This window comes from Dipodomys spectabilis, unplaced genomic scaffold (assembly GCF_019054845.1).
Source record: "Dipodomys spectabilis isolate Male_0828 unplaced genomic scaffold, ASM1905484v1 ptg000312l, whole genome shotgun sequence".
In the NCBI taxonomy this organism is placed as follows: Eukaryota; Metazoa; Chordata; class Mammalia; order Rodentia; family Heteromyidae; genus Dipodomys; species Dipodomys spectabilis.
In genome coordinates, this window is record NW_024870989.1 from 4,919,080 (window position 1) to 4,928,826 (window position 9,747).

At 36.7% G+C, this 9,747-nt stretch overlaps 1 pseudogene; it reads right to left on the reverse strand.

Moving 5' to 3' along the window:
* Positions 1 to 7,314: 7,314 nt before the first annotated feature.
* LOC122127822 lies at positions 7,315 to 7,414 on the reverse strand (annotated as a pseudogene).
* Positions 7,415 to 9,747: the final 2,333 nt, after the last annotated feature.

The following is a 9,747-nucleotide window of genomic DNA, read 5'->3' on the forward strand; positions in this document are numbered from 1 at the left end:
AGTAGGTCAGCAAGCCGCCGCTTTGAGACCTGCCAACAGAGCCTGGTGGTAGAAGAGGAGTGGCTCCCTACCTTCAACTATATTTCAGTCCCATTTTGGTTGGATCTCAGGAAAATAGGCAGTGATCAGGGCAGGATCGGTGATGGGCGCTCCTGTGGGGCCACGGATATGTTTCTGGCCCGTCTCTCAGATACAGTCTCTCTCTTCAGTAGTAAAAAGAACCTGTAAAAGCTGACTGCAATCATCCCAAGTGGGCTGATGAGTAAAGAGAATAGTTTCAAGCAAACGAATTAAATCCTGGGGTTTCTCAGAAAAGGGGGCATTTTGGATGTGCCAATTTTATAGATGACTGGTAGAAAATGGACACTATTGGGTTGCTGTTGACCATCCACATCCACAGTACCTACGGCGTGTAAGGAAAAAACAGCTGCATTAGATGGGGGGTTGATCCTACTGTAGCTCCCTCCTCCTCTTGGTCATTCTCAGGTTCTGCAAAAGGAACCTGGGAAGGGGAGCATTTGTGAGGAAACATTTCTTCTTCCAAGTTATCTCCCTGAAAAAACAGTGGGTACACTTTCTTTTCCTCTTTCTTAGTTTCTTTTTGTAAGTCGAGGAGGCTAGATGGAGTGTTGCCCATGGTTTCCAGTCCTGTCAGTCATAAAGTACAAAAGACAATAAACAGTACAAACAAAACACATGCAAGCCTGACAGTTACAAAAAAAAAAAGCTTACAAAGTGGAGATCTCCCAAGATGGTCTGCTGACTCCTGTCATGGTGAGGTTCCATACCCATGCCCCACAGCAGAAGGAGTAGAACCACAGTGGGCGAGTTGGGCCTCGGTTAGGAGGGTCTCTTGGTCAGTTCAGGCCCCAAACCAAACCAACCATTGCCCCACAATTCACACGCCGAGGTTCCAAGGACCCCCCCCGCCCCACAATGGGGTTCCAAGGACCCCACCCCACACGGTGGGGTTCCAAGGACCCCTGCTCCACACAGCAGGGTTCCCCCTCCCCACAAGAGGATCTGCGACTTCTCTCAGTTCCTCCAGGGTTGTCGTGCAAGTGGGTCCACTTTGAAAGCCCTTTACAAATTTGAGGGGATATCCTCACAAGGGAAAATGAAAGTAAAACAGACAAACGAGAGGACAAGACAAATTAACAAAGACAACGCTGTTTTACCTTTGGAGTATGAGGTCTCGGGGGTCTTTGAGGGGTATCTCAGACGAACCCCACTAATATGTTATGCCATGGTTGCAGGACCTCCTCCCAGCAAAAAGACCACCGAGAGTCAGACTCTACAGCTTTTTATTTAAACGGGCTGCAGCTTGGGCCTCTTCCTACACTCTGACACAGTGGAGCCTAGGAGGAGAGCCCCGACCAAAGGATTTGCAGGTCTTATAAAGGCACACAATCAACCAGGTATTTGGATTACCACCACGTGTTGCTTTGCTAGACAGAAACAAGCAACAAGTGGTCACTGCCTCAAACTTTAACCTTTCATCCCTTCAGGAGTATTTTAACTGCCACTTCCATGTGTGTGAGGTGTGGATGGCCAGCTTCACTTGTCCATTGGTATCATGGTCGATGAGCTCTTTCATCTGGTATTGATTGATGATCTCTTCATTCAAGAATATGGAGGATGATTCTTTGTATTCTTCCATCCTTCCGCTTTGATGGCAGGTAGCAAGTCTACCTAAAATTAACTAAATAAAATAATGGAAACCCAGAAAAAATAAAAAGAAATACCAAAACCAAACGACAACTCACCCCCCCAAAATCAGAAAACTAATGAATTTTGTTTGAGTCAGCCCAGCGTGTCACCAATCAAGAGCTCCTAGATGTGTAAACTGACATAGGTTGGAGCACAGTGGCTTCCTATATACACTGCATGACCTCTCAAAACGGAACTATCACAGCCCATCATAGTGACATATATGACTTAGGCTTGTGATTACCTCAGGATAAGAATATAAGAGCAGTGAAGCATAGAGGACAGACAGAATTTTAACTAGCTACTCATAGGCTGAATCAGCTTAGGTAGTTACTCAAGAGGCTGAGATCTGAAGGCCACTGTTCAAAGCTAGTCAAATCATGAAAATACATGCGATTATCTCCAAAAAACCAGAAGTGGAACAGTGGCTCAAGTGGTAGACCACTACCTTTGGGCACAGAAGCTTAGGAATAATGCCTACGCAATATCAAGCCTCAAGAATAATGAATGTATGCATGAGCACATGCACATGTGTGTGCGCGTACTCGCACGAGCGTGCACACACACACAAATGAATATTTCAATGTGAAGTTCTTTAATTTTAACCTTGCTGTACTTTATTTCCCTGTATTAGTTTACAAATTAACAAAATCAGCTAAGCACTTATTTACATACAACTCATGTTTCTCTAAAGTCTACTCTCACTTTGGAAGCCTGCTTTTATTTGACCCAAAAGTAAATTATTCAGGAAGTCAATTCGTCTCTCTCAAGTCTGTTGTATTAGATGATTTTTAGGTTCCTCCTAGGAATATGATTTTGTGTAATCCTGCATCAAGCAGCATATTTCTTTCACGAGATGGGAAGACCCTGTCAAACAATAATAGGTTTTTCTCCTCCTGGCGAGCATCTGTAGTTTTACTAACTTTATAAAATTCATGATCTGTATGTGTATGCCAAAGACTGCTGTGCAAATAAAAAGACCCTTCTCAAAACTTAGCATTTGTATACTATTCATAGGTATGAGGTGTTTAAATATTACTGAAATTTCTTTGGAATAAATAATATTCATCTTGACTATCTTGAGAAAGAAGAATTGGTTTCTCAGCACTTTAGGTAAGAACATGAGTGAAAGAAACAAAAGGAAAAGTGAAGAACAATAATCCATATATTCAAATGAAACAAAACAACCCAAGAAAACATAAATTAATTCAGTACTGAAGAACCTGCAGAAAATGCAAATATAAAAAAAAAACTATGACAAGCTTATGAATATCCTGACTACATGGGAGTGAACTGTTGTAAGGATAGTGCTTAAAGCCCAGACTGGACAGAAAGATCTGTACACAATGCCATGCACCTGTTATTTTAAATTCCAGGAAGAATAACATAAAGTGTACTGAGCCCAAAATCAGATACAAGTAGGAAGCCAGATTCTATCTGAAAAATAATCAGAATAGTTTAAGTCTGAGGACATGACAAAGTGGTAAGAACAACCATTTTGGGGGCACAAGACACTCAATGCAAACTCTAATATTATGGGTATTAAAGAAAAAACTATGATTTTAAATAATTGTAAAATTTGAGTATTTGAGTGGAGAAAAATCCATGAGAGAGATAGAATGAACCCACATTGCAATACTTTCTACTTAAGTGATAATGTTTTGTGGTACTTCAGACAAAACAGTTACCTTGCAAATGAGTATGGATGTGCACTTGGGTGATGGAAATACTCTTCTTACACAGGGGTAAATTAAATAGATTTTTTGGGGTAGATTGTACTTCTTGAACTAAGAGCCTAGGTGATGTCCCTGAGCTTTTTCTCTCAAGGCTACCACTCTACCACTTTCATCCACAGTTCCAATTCTGATTTTCTGTTGGTTGTTTGGAGATAAGAGGATCATGGACTTTCCTGCCCAGGATGGCTTCAAACCACAATCGTCAGATCTCAGCCTCCTGAGTAACCAGGATTCCAGCCATGAGCCATCAATGATTTTAATAATTTAGTAAATTGTGCAGTTTCAGAAGTTATAAATTATCTTTAAACCTGTGTAATATATGTGTGTATGTATATATCAATGCATACGGATAGAAATATTTTAGCATATTTTTGTATCTACAATAGATTTGTGAAATCATCCTACATTATAAAATAAAATGGTAGCTGGGTGCCGTTGGCTCATGCCTGTAATCCTAGCTACTCAGGAGGCTGAGATCAGAAGATTGCAAGTCAAAGCAGACAGAAAAGGAAGTCTGAGAGATTCTTATCTCCAATAAACCACTCAAAAACCGGAAGTGGCATCGTGGCCCAAGTGGTAGAGTGCTCGCCTTGAGCTGAAGAGCTGAGGGAAAGCACCCAGATCCAAGTTCAAGCCCCACGACAGATGAAAAATAAATAAATAAAAATAAAATAAAATGGAAACAAAAGTTAATAAGGAGCAAAACAAAGGGAATTGTCACACGTTTCTTGTTGAATGTAATATGAATTGTGAGAATCAGTTTGGCAAAATCATCTGTATTTGAACAAAATGGATAATAGCTATTAAATCCAATTAATCTATTTACCCATATTGTGCATCCTCACACATGAGTGTCAAAATCAAACCACAGTTTCTGCCTTTGTATTTAACTCACCTGTTATAAGTTAGAGGATAGATGAAGTAATCAAATAAAGATTAAAATAATAGTAAGTGAGGCTATGAGTTAGAGCTGAAAATGATTTTAAATATGATAATAGCTAATTAAATTGCATATTTCTTACCTTTACACTATTGTCATGTCCCTCATTCCCACATTAGAAAAGTACATAGAAGTTTCTCACTAAATAATATGTACAATTATGAAAAAAAGTATTGAAAAAATATGGGCACCGTGTGGTTTTAGCTTATTGTGACCTGTAGGGGGTAGTGTGTTTTTGAGGATTTGCAATACGTTCTAATGGAGATGAAGAGAGGGATGTGCTTATTCTGGAAAACTGGCTAGAAGATTGTTCCCAGAAAGATAGTGATGAATTCTTCCAAAAGGTTACAGTAAAATCACTTTCACGACCATGTTCACTGCTGCACTATTCACCGTAGAAAACTTATGGAAACAGCCCAGATGCCCTTTGGCAGAAGGATGGTTAGAGAAAGTGTGGCACATATACACAATTGTATTGGACCCATCCATTATGAAGATTGTTACATTATTTGCAAAGAAATGGATAGATCTAAAAATATGTTAAGTAAACTAAGTCAGAGACACACACACAAAGGACCCATGCTCTGTCTCATATTTGGAAGATAGAACTTTATACAAGTTTTCACAGCAATATTAACCAAAGCATGCTATTAGCAGAGGAGAATTTAAAAGGTGTATTTTCTTATAAAACTGAATTTTTAATCCAACAAAATGAATACCAGGAAATTATCACTTAAGTTAAGAGGAAAATTCAAAGGGAAGGACTAAAAAGAGTTATGGAGTAAGAGAGTGAAGGCATAATATTCAATACAGATAGTATGAAAGTAGAAAAAATTAAACTGGGGTGAGATTTGGAAGGGTGTGGGGAAGTTATGTAAAGATCCATTGTACATAAAAACTGATTTGTGGAATGGAAATTCCCTTGTACAATTATTTAAGATAATAAAAATATAATTAAAAACAATGGAGACACTTTTTCTTAAACTGTGTTCTCTTAAACCATGAGTCAATATAATAGTTTCCTCCTCAGAAATGTTCTTTGCAGGTATTTTCCTCACAGTAACAGAAAAGTGATCAATGCAATGTATATCAATACATAACTTTGCACATCATAAAGAGACACATTGTAAATTCTATTTCCATCTCTTTTAAAAATAAAATTTTTTGCTCTATAAATTGATCAGAGGCATGGATATTGTGGCTAGTTAGTGCATTACACAAGTCTCTCTCTTCCTCTCTCTCTTTCAAGGTTCTCATCGATAATATGATTGCTCCATAATTATCCTAATTTATTTTACTTTTATATTTTTGGTTGCATCATTTCACTTTCTGCTCTGCCATTTCTCAAATCATTTACATAGAAGGTATTATTTCCTATTTTCTCATTCCTAGAATAAGCTGCACATGAAGACACCACTGGTCCTCATTTTCAGTCTGTACCTTTTAATACGGAGGAAAATCTTTCCTCTTCTTTCTATCAATTCTCTACTCTCCAGTTAGAATATTTAGAATAGTAAAAATGGAAAAAGAGAAAACAAATCATGGTGAAAAAAAAGATGCAGAAAATTCACCAGTTTTTTCTGACTAGTTCAACCAATGTGAACTATTGGGGAAATACATGGACACCTCATTCCAACTGGTACTCAAAGTCTCTGGTTAGGCAATTCTTATGAAGACAAGAAACAAGATGAAAAAGTGAGGAATGGTATCATTTGCAAAAAAAAAAAAAATGGAGAAGGATCCAAGCAAATTTCTTCTTTGGGCTGCCTAATTAATCGGCTTGCTACAGTGTGGAGAAATCTTTCCAAAAAGGCCACTCGTGTGAATACTAGGGATGAAGATGAGTATACCGCTCTTCATCAGGAAGCCTACAGTTGACACTGAGACATTGTCCATGAGTTGGTGGCTCGAGGCAGATATTCATGCAATAACTGTGAATGGCTGGACACACCTGCACAGTGCCTATACGTGGAATACTTCCAGTGTGGCTTCTTTATTACTTCATCATGATGCAGATACCAGTGTCTAAACTAAAGGCCTCTTGACCCCCTTGCATCTTGCTGCTGGGAATAGAAACAGCAAAGATACGTTTGATCTCCTTCTGTTGAACCATTATATTAAACCAGGTCTGAAGAACAGCTTGGAAGAAACTGCATTTGATACTGCCAAAAGATAAGTATGTATGACTACCTCTTTGAAGTTGTGAAAGGCTGTACAAATTGTTCTCCTACGTCTTAATGATTTGGTTAAGTTACTTAAATTTCAAAAATGCCAGTCCATCCTTTGTCTCTGTACAAAATATTTTCACAATACAAAGCAACAGCAATATCTTAATTTAAAAATTCATGGATTCCATGGTATTCTTCCAAATGAATTGCCTGACTTTGATTTCAAAATATATTCAAGAGTTGTTTGTGTACATCTATAATGATTTCTGTAGAGCTTGTGATTTTTTAAATCAGAAATAATTTTAACGTATCTGTTGAAATGAGTAGTACAGAAACTAAAGATATTTCTGGTGCTTGTCTGAAGAAAGTATATTTTAACATATTCTGTATTTTGTTTGTAAGATGTCCATAATCTATTTCATTCTTTCCTAGATATAATACTTTGAATACTACATTGTTCTATATTATATATATTCATTAATAAATGTGTCCTTACAGATTGCATTCCATATAAAAACAGTTTAAGATTCTTTTTTCTCCTAGGTCCTTATAGTATTTTATTTCTTTGGGATAAAATTAAAATGTTATCTAATTTCAAAGTTTTGTAAAGTTATGCTATGTAAAGACCTTTCTAAGGTGAAGATGTAATACACTGATGCCAAACTAACTTTTAATTATATGAATCGCATGTGATGTTACACTTGTATTTTTGTAATCAACTTTTTAATAACTGTTTTTCATTTCTTGCATCTGAAGAATGAAAAATATGGAATACTTCGCATATTTTCAGATCATCCCTGTCCAAGTGGCATGTTAATCTCTATATTGTTGTAATTTATGTATACGTGCTGCCGAAGCATGTAGTATCCTGTGAATTTAAGTATTTAATGATACAATCTTTATACAGGCATATATCCTTGGTTGCCTATTTGTAACAAGGAAACCTTATTGTTACTAACAATGCTATTGATCTTATTTCTCTGAAATTCTGTGTATATTGGAAAAAATATATTGTTCGGTAGATTGCTCACACTTGCAATTATTTTGCCAATGACTATTTTAAGCCTTTTTCATTTTAAATTTCATCATACTTTGAAGCCTTTATAGCTAGATTCAAAGATATGGCTTTTCAAGTACTTATTTATCAACTGAGTTAGCTTTGTGGAGCTAATGGATTCAAAGTAAGCCTTGCTGAAGAGCTACTTCTAAAATTTTGCAGCTTAAAATTTCCCAAATGAGGTCTTACTGGCACAAATGTCTACTGGCCCTTTACCCTTCTTCCATGTAGTAACAGACCAACCAGAATATCTTACCCTGACAGCAAAGATTATCTTACTGGAAAAAAACTAATCTTAGTTACAAGGGATCATGGAGAAATAAACAGTTCTGACTAGAAAGTATTTTATCAAAATATAATTGTTTATTATACCTACCATTTCAAAAGTAGCTAAAGCCAAAAAGGTGAAAAAATTGTTCTTATGCATGATTACCTAATGTCCTGACCTGTCTACCATCCAACCAGGCAGGAACTTACACTACTGAATTTCTATCACCAAATATTTCCATAGCTCCAGGAGAAGTCCATATTTTTTCCTTGATATTAGGCCTTAAATTGGTAATGTTTTAATCTCAGTGTTTCCTCTTGCCCCTAGGCTGTAAATCTACAAATGGTAAAGCTTTAGGTCTAACTCTACCAAACTCTGAGGTAGAGATAATGGAATAATACTGTAAAACAGAGTTGCCTTTGATACCCTAACCACAACAGAACAATGAAAAACATTCCTTATATTACATATAGTTATATATTTTATATTTATATGTGCTAATTTTATGTTTCACACAATGAAACTTACTAGAATTAATCGATAATTTGACAAATAAATTGATATTTATTACAATAAATAGATTGGAATATAAATAATTAAGTTTAGAATATATATTAGAATATAAGAAGTATCAATGCAATGTCTTCGATATAAACTTGTGATACCTTCTAAGTGTTCTTAGACTCCTGAATTCACATGGCAAAAAAAAATGTTGTTTTCCTTTAATATGTAAGGCATTTTACTCTGCTGCTCTGTATATTGTTTTAACTCGCTGGACCCAGAATTGTTTTCTCCATATTTCTGATCATAACCAAATTTTGCTGATATGATGTCCAAAAGGTATTATTCTTCTACAGGACCCACGCGTCCTAGGATCCCAGGTCCCAGTTATCTGTATCATCAGATAACAAGGGCAAGTCCTCATACCTAGGCCCATGCCACATGCCAACAGAAAGTAATTGAAGACTCATCTCAACTTCTCATTTCCTATAATAATGCAGGGCCCCAATTACATAGGATTTAGCAGTAAGCAGTTGTGAAATGCAAGGCAACTTAAAATGAAAGATGAGATCACAAAATCTGAGAGAAACTTCTGTAATTCACACTTTCAATTTACAGATGACCAGCCCATATTAGTGAACAAGATCACAAATGTCACAAGAATATTTTTAATACCCCTCTCCTAATGATTAATGAAAGATTTCAGTCCAGTATAAGTAGGCCAAAAAATAGTTCCTGGAAGGATAGATCCATAATTTTTCTACCAAGGCTAGGAAAACTTGACTTAGAAGTCAAATATAATTCAGAAAAACATTAATTGAGAAGATCCTTAGTGCTTCAAAACACTGGTACTTCAGTAAAACTTGGTTATGTAGTATAAAAAGGTTGTCATTCTCAAACCAATGGTAACCTATATTTAATCTCCTGAAAATATATTCCTATTCAAATAATTTTTTTAGGGGGTCCGGGCGTGGGGCCTGATCTCTGATCCTTGGCGCTGTCCCTCAGCTCTTCAGCTTAAGACTAGCACTCTATCACTTGAGCCACAGCACACTTCCAGATTTTTTTCTTTTTGGTCATGTGATGCTGGGGAATTGAACACAGGACCTCATGCATGCAAGCAAGTGCTTTACCACAGAGCCACCTTCCCAGCGCCTCAAATAAACTTTTTAAAGGCACATTCGCCAAAATAACATTTGACGATTAGATGATACTTAGTAACATTACAAGTTTTTCAAGTGGAAGGAGCAAGTTAAAATAGAGTTGATTTATTATCCAGCACTAACACCAAACAGGTTCAACTATTCCTTAAATTATAGAAATAGTAGCCCCCACCATTTGTGTTGTTCAGTAGATGCCTTCCAGAA